Consider the following 13723-nt stretch of genomic DNA (forward strand, 5'->3'; position numbering starts at 1 on the left):
TAAAGGCCTGAAGAAGAATGAATCTGATAGTATAGGACAGTGGACCATGGGAGTAAGAGAATGAGGAGGGGAACTAGAGGGAGATGATGGGCAGGTGAGAAGAAGAGAAGGGGTAAAAAGGGAGCCAGAATGGGAAATTGAAAATGAGAGCAGGGGGAGGAGGGAAAACTTAACAGAAATGTGAGAAACATCCCTGTTTTATTGAGGAGTGTAAGGGAGACAATGAGTCAGAATAATAATGAGATATGCATTATTATCTCTTAAATGTTTGTTTATTTATTTAGAGACACAGCATGGAATAGGCCCCTCCCACCCCACCACCACCCACAACCCTGATTTAATCCTAGCCTAATCATGGAACAATTTACAACGACCAATTAGCCCACCCGGTACATCTTTGGAGTGAGGAAGGAAACTGTGGAAAACCCATACGGTTATGGAGGGGACGTGCAGATTCCTTACAGATGATGCTGGAATTGAACTCTGAACTCCAACATAAAATTTATTGTTTTCTGGCAGCAGTAGAGTCCAAAGGCAGAGGAACAATAAATTACAAAAATAAATAAATGATGTGTAAAATGAAGAACAAGGTAGTGCTCATGGAATGTTCTGAAATCTGGTGGCTGGATCACTTGGGGTATTTAAAGAGGAGGCAGTACCTTTTCCAAAGATCAGAGGATTGAGGGCGACAGGGGATTGGTACAGTACAGGAATTGAGCCCTGTGACAGATCCTCATCTGGAGGTCGAGGCCTGACGTTCCAGCTCCTCATGCGTCTTCCTGAGGTCGATACCAAAGATTGAGGCCCGAGGGTTGATCGGAAGACTGAGTGTCAAAGCCCAATGTCCAGAGCCCTGAGTCTCTGAGTTAACTGGGGAAGTCAAAGGCCCAGTGTCTGCAAACCTGCAAGTCCAGTGAACACTGGAGGCCGGATGGCCTGGAGGACTGTGTTTGTCCAGTGGGAGGGAGGAACGGAGCTTGTTCTGCTGTTGTTTTGTTGCTTGCTGTGTTCTGTGTTGCTCTGCCGAGCATTGTGGGTATGCGATGTTGGCATCGGAATGTGATGATCAACATTCCCTCTAATTCCTAATGACCAGTGTGCACAAAAATCTTGTGCTGTGTAATTTTTTGCCCAGTGACAACAACGTGTGCCCACTGAATAATTTCTCCAACAAAAACAGTATAAATAAGCCAGTTCTAAAATCTGCAGACAAATCATCGCAAACTCCACGTTGTCAACACCATCGCATTAGAAACTTGAAAAGGAAATGCGATTGTGTATGATCGTGAAATAAACTTAATATGGCAACAAGGTAGAGGGTGACAACCTTTTGTGTGCAGTTTAAATTCCTTTGTGCACTAGTAGCAAAAGGTGTGTGTGCATGCACGTGCGCACACCTTAGAGGGAACATTGGTGGTGATACTTGCAGGCTGCCCCCTGTGAGAGTTGGTTGTGAACACAAACAACACATTTTGCTGTATGTTTCAATGTGTATGTGATAAATAAATGAATTGGAATCTGATCTGGGAACAGCCATGATCACGTTGAATGGCAAGTCAGGCTTGAGGGGCTGAATGGCCTACTCCTGCTCCTATTGTTCTCTTTTGGCTGAATGGACTCAGACACAAAGCGTTTGAGATTCAAACCACTGCAGATGCTGGAAATCTGAGGTAAAAACAAAATGCTGGAAACACTCAGCAGGTCAGTCAGCAGGTGTGAAAAGAGAAACAGATTATCATTGAGTTACCTGCTGAGCATTACCAGCATTTGCTGTTTACTAAATAACTCATCACTTTTAGCAAAGTGGACCTGTACTCGCTGGAGTTTAGAAGAATGAGGAGGCATCACATTGAAACCTATCAAATATTGAAAGGCTTGGACAGAGTGGACATGGAGAGGATGTTTCCTATGGTGGGGGAGGGGGGCAGAGGACAGAATAGAAGGATGCCCGTTTCAAACAGGGATGAAGAGTGACTTCCTTAGCCAGAGGGTGGTGAATCTGTGGAATTCATTGCCACAGACAGACTTGGAGCCCAAGTTGCTATGTTTTCTAAAATCAGAACATTAAGCAAATTTAAAGGAAGACACAGGAGTCCAAAATGAGAGTCTAATTTTGGGTTTACTTTAAGTTAGGCACCTATGTGTCACATGATAGAGTGATAATGCATACAATTCACGTATTTATACATATAACCAGTACTGAATTACTTAAACAAACTAGAATGCTTAATCAACCAATATATATACAAAGTCACTCAAATATTAAACACACAACACTTCTCCCTGCTTAGCTATTAACTCAAACTCAATAGAAAATGCATCTCAACTATATACACAGTATACTATATAATACAACTACCAAATACTGACATCCACAGCATAGTAAATCTTAAATTGTCCCATTCAGGCCTGAAGATTTAATTGTTGTGGAGGATTTCTTACTCTTGTGCAATAATGCCTTTTCACACAAGGGGGTCACTCTGCCTGGCTATGAAAACAATCTGAGGTTCTGGGGCCTCCTCCTTGGTGGACTCTGAGACTGCAGGAAGTGGTTCTGACAGCTCTGGGCACCTTTCCTCTCCTTCCTTTCCCTCCTTTTAGCTTGTGCATCCTGATCTTGGGGTGGTGCATCCAGTTCACCGGAGGATTCGCTTATTAATCCTTCTATCACTCCCTTTACAATCTGATCTCTCCTCTTGGTTTCCTCATCCACAACACCTCCGGACGAATCCTCTGTTTTGTATCTGATTGACTCCTTCTGTTTTGGCCCTCCATTCATCCTGCTGGGCTTTGGTCTTTGCATCTACTTTCACCAGCAGCTTTTGTCTCCTACCAGAAGTTCATTCAATAACCTGAATGCATTCAGGGCAGATTCTGGTTCTTTATTCTCACAAAAGCCGAATGCTCGCTTCTTTCCTGAAGCTCCTTGAACTCTGTTCCAGCTTAAAGCCATGCCACATTTTGCAAGTAACTGTCTGATTAACATATCAGAAGCTTTCTCAGATACGTTGCCTACAAAAGCTGTTGCAGTCGGACCACAGCTTTTGTCACTTTCATGACTCCTCTTTGCAGCATGGTCCTTCCTTAGTCCCATGTACTTCCCAACCAGAGGCAGAGAAGTTGGCACCAACCCCTGTTTGTCCTCTGTTAGGCAACGGTTCATGGTGTTCAGCACAGAGAGAGCCGTGGCATCATCCAGTACCTTTCTTAATTCGCTTTCGGTCGGCGCCATTACAGGGGATGTGGCTTGCAGATGGTGGATGGATCTTCAGTCAAGTTGTAGTTGTCTCAGCCACTCACACCCTCACAATGCTGGCCTTCCTGTTTTTACCACATACGTGGCTTGCTTGTTGTATTTCACTGTTATGAACGCCATTCCCACAGGAGTTATCTTTTCTTCAGTATAAGTTCTTTGAATATCGGCAGACTTCAGTTCAGTGCCTTCGAAATGCCGTCCAAACTCATTCTGTGGGATGCCTGAAACAGCTGAACCAGTGTCCCGTCCTATTTTAATTAATTTGCCGTTCACTTCTGCTGTAAGCCACATTGCTTGGCCATTGCTGGTTTTCACACTGTAAATATCCAGACTACCCAGCCTGTGTCACTCTCATCTAACAGCATGTGGGCCAATGTTCATTTTGAAACTCAAACTTGACTTTTTATCTTTTTCTCCTCCCTGTGCAGTCCACTTATTTTTGTCTGCCTGACACGGGTGTGTGTCCTACTTTGTTGCATTTTCTCCAAGTTTTGCCGTTAAACCTGCAATGATTTGGTATATGTGAGTCCCTGCTACAATGGTAGCATAATTTGTTCGGCCAGGCCAATTTCTGTTTAGAGGTTGCAATATGGTGTACACTCCCTTTCATTCCTGAATGCAACTCAATTGCATCTCTGTCTGCCGTTTCTACTGATATAGTGATTTCAACTGCTCTTTTAAATGTAAGCTGTGCTTCAGTTAGGAGTTAGTTTTGAATGCTTTCTTGTAAGATTCCAAAAACTAAACAATCTCTCAATGTGTCATTAAGCTCATTACCAAACTGACAATGCTCAGACAACCTTTTCAATTTAGCCACATGCATGGACACAAGGGATTTCCCTCCCTTTTGATTCTACTTATGAAAGCTAAAGTATTCTGCAAACAGCAGTGACTTTGTTTCTAAACGTTCCTGTTTTACTTCGACAATATCAGCAAAGCTCATTTTTGCTGGTTTGGTTGGAGCAGTCAAACTTCGAAACAAACTGAGTGCCTTTAAACCTAATACACTTAACTAAATTGGTACTCATTTCACATTGGTTACTTCATTTGCTTCAAACTATTGTTCAATATGCTCAGTATATAAAATCCGGTTATCTGTTGTGTAATCAAATGTGTCTATCTTTCCAAGGTAGCCAGCCATTTCTGCTTTTATTTATGATAATGACCTAATGGTCTAATTCTGCTCCAATGTTTTATGATCTTATGATTCTGGGAATGAAAGTTTGATGGCTCTGGGGCTGTACTCACTGGAATTTAGAAGGATGAGAGGGGATCTCATTGAAACCTTTCGAATAGTGAAAGGCCTAGACAGAACAGATTTGGAAAAGATGTTTCCTATGTGAGGGGGTCAAAGACAAGAGATCACAGTCTCAGGATAGAGGGGTGTCCATTTAAAACAGAGTTGCAGAAAAATTTCTTTAACCAGAGGATGGTGAGTTTATGGAATTTGTTACCACAGGCAGCTGTGGAGGCCAGGTCGTTGGGTGTATTTAAGGCAGAGATTGATAGGTTTTTGATAAGCCAGGGCATCAAAGGTTATGGGGAGAAGACCGGGGAGTGGGGCTGAGGAGGGGAAAAAGCATTGAATGGCAGAGCAGACTCGATCGGCCAAATGGCCTAATTCTGCTTCTATGTTTTATGGTTATGGTCTTATGATTATTATCACCCAGTACTCACTCTTTATGAACCCATGAATTCTTCCATTTACTTAATTTTTTCAAAAACGCGATCTTGTCTTCCCTTCCAAAGAACACATGCTGGGCTGCTTTTTTTTTAGTTTGAACGTCTCATTACACTTCAAACGGTCAGTAGCCGTCTCGACTTCATTCTAAAAATACCTCGTCTCCAATGTGCTGTTTTGTACATTCAAACATTAAACTAGTTCAGAGGACGACTCGAGAGTCGGAGGTGTGAGTCTTAACTTAGTGTTTGCTTTCAGAGAAGCGAGCACATATCATGTGGTAGGCGTGATGACACATGCAATTCAAGCCTCACCCCAATACATATAACCCGTAATGAATTACTTAAACGAACAAGAATGCTTAATCAAACGATATACTGCATATACGCGATTACTCAAATATTACTGAAATATTAAATACACAACACCTCGTAAGTCTGGAGAAGTCCTGTCAGAGTTGATCGTCATGGAAGAGTTGCAGCCAAAAAGCCATTCAGAAGTGAAAACAAAGTCTAAAGGCTCACCCCTGCACCAAAACACAAGGACTGGGATTGCCAAACAAGTGCTCTGGACTGATGAGTCAAAATTTGAATTTTTTGGCTCAGACAGGAGGCGATTTGTCCGTGGCAGAGCTGGAAAGCGCTACATGGATGAGTGCCTGCAGCCAACTGTGAAGTACGGCAAAGGTTCCCTGTAAGTTTGGGGCTGCATTTCTGCAAAAGGGGTTGGTGATCTGGTGAGGAGGAACGGAATCCTCAGTGCTGAGAAATACAAGCAGGTTCTCATCCATCACGCAATACCATCTGATTGGCCCCAACTTCACTCTGTAGCAGGACACTGACCCCAAACGTGCAACCAAAGTCATAAAGAACCATCTTCAGTGAAAAGGAGAACAGGGAGTTCTGGAATAGACGGTATGTCTTCCATAGAGCCCTGATCACAACATCATGAAAGCTGTCTGGGATTGCCTGGAGAGACATGAGCAAGTGAGACAGCCGAAGTCTGCACAGAACGGTGGCAAGTTCTCCAAAATGCTTGGGACAACCCAGCAGCTGATATTCTTACAAAACAGCTCAAGAGTGTACCTTAAAGAATTGATCCTGTTTTAAAGGCACACAACATATTGGTTTGATTTAGCTTTTTACTGTTTACTGCTCCTTATAGTCATTTTTTAATGTATAGAAATTTTTCATTTCATTACTTTTTAAAGCATCTTCACTTTACAGATTTCTTTACATGCGTCTAAGACCTTTGCATAGTATTGTATGTATATATTGCAGCACTGGGGGGGGGCATGGTCGACAGCTCACCCCAGCATTCCCAATGGCCCAGCGTTATTTATTGTTCTTGTTTTAAAATGCGTTTGTGGGGTTATGGTGGGATGTTCAAGTTCATTTATTGTTACGTGTTAGCTTGGGTTATATAGTAATTGGCTCGTATGTTCGTGGGTCACTCTGACTGAAACCAGGTTGTGTAATAATCACTTTCCCAGTCTGTACGTGACTGAGTGGGTTCTCCCCCGGGTCTTAGCGCCCGGTCTGTATTTTTTGTGCTTGTTGCAGTAAAACTGGCAGGGGAGCTAAACGAGCTTCTCTCGCCTGTCATCGTGGACCAAATGCTGGTCACAATCTGTATAAATTAAATAACTAGTGCAAAGGAGAGCACAACAGCAGTGAGGTAGGTCCAAGGGATCGTTGTCCATTCAGAAATCTGAAGGCAGATTCTAAAACATGGAGTGTGTGTAGTCAGACTCCCGGACCTTCTCCCTGAGGGCTGCAATGGGAAGGGGGCAAGTCCTGGTTGATGGGGGTGATGCGCCATCAATAACTCTCGGAGACGTGAGTCAAGGTAGCCTTTTATTGGCTGGAAGAAAGCACTGTCAGCGGCAAGAGACCACCACACAACATCCTGGAGACTGAGGGAGGAGCAGTGCCTCCTATCGCCTTTATACAGGGGTCTGTGGGAGGAGCCACAGGAGCAGTCAGCGGGGGGGCGTGTCCAGACAGGTGTATGTAGTTCACCACAAGGGGTCTTGCGTGTTTCTGCCATTTTAATTCCCATTCATTCTTTCCACTTCGTGCCCTCCTGTTTTAAGCGGACTCACATTTTAACCATCATAGTCCTCCAATCAGTCCTCCGTAAGAATGTAAAGTGCAAGGTAGAACAGTCAATGTTTTAGGAACAGCTTCTCCTCCTCCACCATCAGATTTTTGACCGGACGATGAAACCATGAACTCTACCTCACTATTTTCGCTGTCTTTTTGCAGGATTTATTTAAGCTGTCCATTGTGTCCGATGATGACAGGGAAGCTGTGCGGGAGAGTTTTTAAAGTGGAAAATCCGATACACTGAGACAGTTCCACTCTCTCGATCTCGCGAGTCTGGGTCCGGCGGTACGAACAAGTGTCACCAACTGGGGCCTACTTTGTTTGCAGTGGATGACCAGGACATCTTCTGTGCCTCGTCGCGCCCTTTAGTCTCCGCAGAGCGTCGGGGTACCACCTTCCCGGCCGTCGGATCTCGTCCAGCCAGCCTGCCAGAGCCGACTTCGCGTGCCGGGACCGGCGTGACCCTATCTCGCCGGGTTATGAGGCCGCCGGCCACCCTCGCCTGGTTTAGCCCGCCTGTTGAAGCGGAGTGCCAGGGCGCGGCCACTGGTAAGAGCTTAGTGTTGGTGAGCTGCCGCCAAATGGCCTCGACAAGCCCCTTCACCAGATGTGCTACCGCTCCTTGGACACCCCATACGAAATATTGTTGTAACTCGTGTATCTTATGTATTGTACTGTTTCAGTGAAACAGCATATTTCACAACATATGTCAGTGATAATAAACCTCATTGTATCCCTGTGGTGGATGTTCGGTAGGTACACGCAGGGTTAAAGGAGCAAAGCGAGCCATGGATATCTCCATGTGCCATGTGCCGGTAAATCATTAACCACCAAGAGCATGAACACTCAATCGGCCTAACATCGCAACGTTAGCACTTTCTGCCCACTGTTATGAAGTTTGGCCTTAACACGATTGAAAACGAGTGGCTGTACTATGATCAAATATAATTCATTACCCCCTTTATCTCTCGAGATATTTAATAGCAGAGATCCTTATTCAACAGGCTGCGACAGAGTTACGGCTGAATTATGAGATGAACAGCCGGAGATTTGGACTGTTGATCCGGAGGCAACAAGTCAAATCTCACATGGAGGCCGAAGAACTTAAGCTGAAGTGTTTTTTTTTAAAATGGAGTTCGTAAGAGAAAAAATGAAGTCACATTAAATGGTGATACACAAAATTACTAAATGCTTGCAAAATGCAAGCTCTTGAATATCTTTCGGTCTGAATCAGAATCAAACTCAGGTTTATTATCTGACATTCACTCAGTGGCCACTTTATTAGGTAAAGCTGCTCGTTAATGCAAATATCTAATCAGCCAATCATGAGGCAGCAATTCAATGCATAAAAGCATGCAGACATGGTCAAGAAGGTGTGGTTGTTGTTCAGACGAAATGTCAGAATGGGGAAGAAATGTGATCTAAGTGACTTTGACTGTGGAATGATTGTTGGTGCCAGACAGGATGGTTTGAGTATCTCAGAAACTGCCGATCTCCTGGGATTTTCACACACACACACTCGTCTCTAGAGTTTACAGAGAATGGTGCGAGAAACAAAATTGTTCGGTGAGTGGCGGTTCTGTAGGCGGAAACACCTTGTCACTGAGAGAGGTGAGAACAGAACGGCCGGACTGGTTCAAGCTGACAGGGAGATGACAGTTACTCAAATAATCACAGAGGACTACTGAGGAAATGTTCATAGGTTCACTGTCTGTTCAAAAATCTAGTGGCAGAGGGGAAGAAGCTGTCCCTAAAACATTGAATGTGGCTCCTGAGGCTCCTGTACCTCCTCCATGATGGTGGCAATAAGAAGAGGGCATGTCCTGGGTGGTGAAGGTTCTTAATGATCGATGCCTCCTTCTCGAGGCATCTTTTTGAACATGTCCTCGATGGTGGTGATTGATCTCAGAGTAGGTTTAGTGGTTGCCAAAATATTGTGGGCCGAAGGGCCTGTTCTGTGCTGTAATGTTCTATGAGACTCATCCAAGATTAATAAACTTATTTATCAGTTGTACTTTCTGGCCTCTCACAGAATCAGTTGTGCACCGGACAATGAGTGACTTCGGTGCCGTCAGTAAACAGGACTCGGCTGGATTGATGCAATGTTTACAAGTCCAAGAGGGTGAAACGGATCCGTGGAAAGGTGGGGAATGTTGCTTCCAGTAACTGAGGAATAATGACTCCTGTTGATATTGTCCGGGCTCAGAAAACCGAAAGAGTCCTGTAATGCGACGGAAGGTAGGGACTTCATGCATTTTCCTGGAAGTATTAGATCTCCTTTTTAAGACTCCAGTCGATGCAGACGGCAGCTCTCTTTCCTCCGAATCAGAAGGCAGTGTGTTCACATACGGCAACAGAAAAGTCACATCGGCTGCGGTGGAAATTGCGGCAAGGCAAGGGTTAAAGTAATGTCCAGGCAAAGGTAGATGGCAGATCATATGTAGTACAAGAGGAGTCGGAGCCATTTTGGCTTACTGAGACAAGATCACGATGCACTGGGAGGGCTCACGGAACACACACCAAATGAAGGGACAGTTACTTCTACTAACCTCGAAGTGTCGTCTGTCGTCAGCTTGTAGTTTCCATTGACTTTTAACACTTGTCTCGTGAATGGAATTTGAACATGCAAACGGTTACCAATTGATCAATATCCGTAACTGCCAGTCAATTCTGTATAGAGACGGCAATTCTTCGTTCAGACTTCAGAACAGTGTGGTGAAAAGAGCCTTGCTATTTATTTATTTATCTATCTGTTTGTTTGTTTGTTTATTTATTTTACTCGGAGATGCAGCATTGGACAGGCCCTTCCAGCAATCCCCTGATTTAACCCTAGCCTAACCACAGGGCAATTTACAATGACCAATTAACCTACTAACCGGTGCGTCTTTGGACTGTGGGGGGAAGCAGGAACACCCAGAAGAAACCCATGCACACGTGGGGAGGAATGTGCAAACTTGCCTCCAGAGGATGCTGGAATTGAACTCCAAACCCCCAACGCCCCGAGCGATACAAGTGTCGCGCTGACGTGGCGCCCCCTCACCTTGTGCACAGGTAAATCAAGCCCGGTTGAGGGACGTGTGGGTTTTCAGAATCCAGGTCATCACCGATGACTCTGCTCTGTTGTGGGGCTGAGGAAGGGCCACACTGCGCGCACACAATGCTGGAGGAACTCAGCAGGTCAGGAGGGAAATAAACAGTCAGCATTTCTGCTGAGGCCCTTCGTCACGACTGGAAAGGAAGAGGAAAGAATCTAGAATAAGAAGGTGGGGGGTGAGGGTGAAGAGTACAAGCCGGCAGGTGATAGGTGGAGCCAGGTGAGGGTTTTAATAAATGGATGGGAGAGGGGTAAAGAAGCCAGGAGGGGATAGGTGGAAGAGATAAAGGACTGAAGAAGAAGGCATCTTCTGACAATGCTCCTTTTTCACATTTAGACACTTGTCCAAGCTCTGTTTGCTCTGTCAGGAGGAGGAAGTCTCCCAAATAGCGATAAACCTCTCCAGGACTGTGGGAATTCCTCTGAGAGAGTTGGAATTCACACGGAATGTGGAGGAGTTCTCTCCAAAGCAATGGAAATCTGCTAAAGTGTGATAAATCTCCGGGGTAGGGAGGGTGTAAATGGTCTTGGAGCATGGAAATTCTCCCAGAGTGTGTAAATCCTCGTGAAAGAGTCGGAGTTCTCTTGGTGGTGGAGGGATTCACTCCAAATCACTGGAATTGTGCCAGAGTATGATACATCTCCCAAGGTGATTACGTTCCCAGAGAGCATAGAGGAATTCTCTCTAAAACATGGGAATTTGGCTGAAACGTGGCAAATCTCCCAGGGGTGTAATTTCCTTAAAATGAGGGAATTCTCCCAAAGAATTCAATCAGATCATGTAAATTCTCCAAAGTGTGGGAATTTTGCTGAAACATGATAAATCTCCCAGAGTGTGGAAATTCTCCTAAGACAGTAGGAATTCTCTCCAAAGCTTTGCATTTCCGCCAGAGTATGATAAACCTCCCAAGGTGATTAAAATCTCAGAGTGTGGAAGAACTTTTTTCAAAACATCAGAATTCTGCCAAAGTCTGGTACAATGGTCACCTCTATCTATGTCCTTGGTAGGTCGTATTAATGTTGTTAAAATGTATGTTCTTCCCAAATTTTTATACTTATTTCAATCTATCCCAATTTTTATTCCTAAATCTTTTTTTGATTCCTTAGACTCTATTATTTTGTCATGTCTGTGGCAGAATAAGCGCTCTAGAATTAATAAAATCCACCTCCAAAAATCTAAAAAAGAGGGTGGCATGGCTTTACCTAACTTTCGCTTATATTACTGGGCAGCTAATATACGTTGTGCTGCCTTCTGGTCTTTCTTCCACGATCAACCCGAGTGCCCTAACTGGGTGGCAATGGAGTTGAGCTCCACTAAAGAATTATCTATATCTGCACTTCTTGGCTCTGCACTCCCTAGCAGTCTGCCCAGATCAATAGCTAATCCTCTGGTCAGACACACTTTGCGTATATGGGCTCAGTTCAGGAAATGCTATGGTTTCCAGGGGTTTTCCGTTTCTAGCCCTGTCGCACATAATCACCTTTTTTTACCTACTACGTACGATTCAGCATTCCATGTTTGGTACAGGAAGGGCATTAGACATTTTGAAGATCTCTTCATTGATAATCGCTTCGCTTCTTTTCAGCAGCTCTCTGTTAAGTTCAACCTGCCTAACGCTCACTTTTTCAGATATCTCCAAATCCGACACTTTACTGCTCCTTTAATTCCTAACTTTCCTGAAATGCCTGCAATAAATGCTATGGACCTATTTCTTTCCATTAATCCACTAGGTAAAGGTTTAATTTCAACTATCCGAGATAAACTAGCAGCCTTACGACGGGCCCCTGTGGATAAAATTAAAATGGCCTGGGAGCAGGATTTAAATATCTCCTTATCCGAGGAGAGCTGGGACTCAGTTCTCAAATCGGTCAACTCAACCTCCCTTTGTGCTCGCCATTGCCTCTTACAGTTTAAGATTGTTCATAGAGCCCATATGTCTAAATCTAAACTATCTCGATTCTACCCTGGCATTAGTCCACTTTGTGATAAATGCAAGAGGGGCGTGGCCTCTCTTATCCGCATGTACTGGTTCTGTCCTAGCTTGGAGAAATTCTGGAAAGATGTCTTCACTACATTATCGGGTATTCTGAATCAGCACCTAGAACCTAACCCCTTAATTGCTCTGTTCGGTTTTTGGGACGAGACAGATTTATGTCTGGGTCCGACCAAATGCCGAATACTATCCTTTGCCTCTCTCCTGGCGAGACGCTTGATCCTCCTCAGATGGAGAGATGTTGCCCCGCCCACTCATGTGCAATGGCTTAACGACATTATGGCCTGCTTGGACCTCGAAAAAATTCATTATTCAGTACTTAATTCGGATCTAAAGTTCCATAAGGTCTGGGGACCTTTTATCGAGTACTTTCATAACCTTCCTCTTGACTAGGGTTTTTTTTTCCTTTTTTTTTCTCTTCTTTTCAGTCCCTTGCTTTCAGCTCCCTTTTTCTTTTTTTTCTGGTAGTAGGCATTATTATCCTCTGTTACTAAGTGTATTCACAGTCTGGGAGTTTGACTGTCCTGATTTATACTCTCTATATTGTGTGGTGGTTGGTCTGGAGTTGTTGTTTTTTTCTTGTGTTGTGGGGCTTGGGGAGGACACTAAGCTCACTTGTCTTTAATTTAGGTGTTTTTTTGTTAAATTCTCTTCGTTTGTAGCATATTGTTATTGTATGCTTAATCTTGCACTGTATTAATGCTCCCCACTGGGATTTGGGGTTTTTAATTTTGTAAAATGTTTTGAAAAACTAATAAAAAAAAATTGAAAAAAAAAGAATTCTGCCAAAGCATGGTAAATAGTAAATTCTCTGAGAATATGGGATCTCTTCCACAGTGAGGGAATTCTCCACAGAGTCCTGGACTATTTTTATTAATTTACATCCCTAAAAGAGCTTGTCTGGGTAAGAACTCCCTTCTGTATGTGGCAGCTGAATAGGTGACAACCACGTACCAGATCTTCTGGAAAGTTAAATGAACCAATACCAGATTTCTGAATGGTCCAGGAACATGTGAACACTACTTTGTAATTTGCCCTTTGCACTACTGATGTACTTTTGTAACTTATCATAATTGTAACGTATTGCACTTTCTCGCTGCTGCAAAACAACTACTTTCACAACGTATATTCATGATAATAAGCCTGATTCTGATTCTCAACATTCAGGATAGTGTCCGACCATGTGTCAGGAACACAAGGAAACCTTGTGTAACCAGTAGAAGGAGTAGACCACTTCACACACTAGCCATAAACCCATAAGACATGGGAGCAGAATTTGGCCATTCATCTCATCTACTCTTTTTTGCCATTACATCATGGCTAATTTATTTTCCCTCTCCATCCCATTCTCCTGCCTTCTCTCCGTAACTTCTAATGCCCTCACTCAACAAGAACCTCTCAACCTCGGCTTTAAACATACCCAATGACTTGGCCTCTACAGACGTTTGTGGCAATGAATTCCACTGGCTAAAGAAATTCCCTCTCATCTAAAGAGACATCTCTTTACTGAGGCTGTGCCCTCTGGTCCTAGAACAACCTAGCCGACCATCTACACCTTCTGCCCCGCCAGTGGAAGAGCCTGTTGTCCCC

The 13723-nt window shown here is 43.9% G+C and overlaps 1 protein-coding gene across 3 annotated transcripts in view; it reads left to right on the top strand.

Annotated features, from left to right (window-relative positions):
• The first annotated feature begins 7575 nt into the window (after window positions 1-7575).
• The window catches only part of slc2a5 (solute carrier family 2 member 5), a 43302-nt gene continuing 37154 nt past the window's right edge, over window positions 7576-13723 (top strand). For 2 of the 3 annotated variants that reach the window (XM_073032272.1, XM_073032273.1), the window contains exon 1: window positions 9099-9283. The gene's annotated coding sequence lies outside the window, so the exon portion shown is untranslated. Of the gene's footprint in view, window positions 7595-9098; window positions 9284-13723 lie in introns of those variants that run through there. The other variant, XM_073032275.1, reaches the window with a different exon arrangement.

The sequence above is a fragment of the Hemitrygon akajei genome, chromosome 29 (genome assembly GCF_048418815.1).
Source record: "Hemitrygon akajei chromosome 29, sHemAka1.3, whole genome shotgun sequence".
NCBI classification, from domain to species: domain Eukaryota; kingdom Metazoa; phylum Chordata; class Chondrichthyes; order Myliobatiformes; family Dasyatidae; genus Hemitrygon; species Hemitrygon akajei.